Raw genomic sequence first — 583 nt, forward strand, 5'->3', positions numbered from 1 at the left:
AACCTTAAAAAAAATTAAAAAAAAACACGCACACACACACAGACGATGCCTCTTGCTCTCTCAAACTCATGAACCCCACACACTCACTCGTTTGCTCTCTCACGCCCAAACAACCCTCCTCTTTGACGCCTTCGATGCTTTCGATGGCGCCCCCGATCACGAGCAGATTCCCTCTCCATCTCCGCGTTACCCCACTCTTTTTCAACTTTTCTCTCTCGATCTCCAATATAAATACAAAACAACAAAAATGTGACCGTATATAATTCTAGTTAATTAACTAATTAATTAATTGCTACTACAATTATTGCAGGTGCTTGTCACTAGCATTTGTGCTCTAAGGCTTTGTTTGGCAACTCCCCGCTGTTTAGGTTCTTATCTCTGGTTTGGGAAAAATAGGGTCAAGACTGAATCTGGTTTGATCAGTATGTATATATTTGGGCTTATACCAAATCGGGTTGAGGACTTAGCCAAGTCCTAGTTAATGGGGGAGGTGCCTAATACAACCTCAGTCTTGCTTTTGAACCTATTAGGGCCTGTTTGGATTTGTAGGGGGTGAAGGGAAGTTAAGAGAAACTGAGAGAAG

This window comes from Asparagus officinalis, unplaced genomic scaffold, assembly GCF_001876935.1.
Source record: "Asparagus officinalis unplaced genomic scaffold, Aspof.V1 AsparagusV1_Un579, whole genome shotgun sequence".
Taxonomy (NCBI): domain Eukaryota; kingdom Viridiplantae; phylum Streptophyta; class Magnoliopsida; order Asparagales; family Asparagaceae; genus Asparagus; species Asparagus officinalis.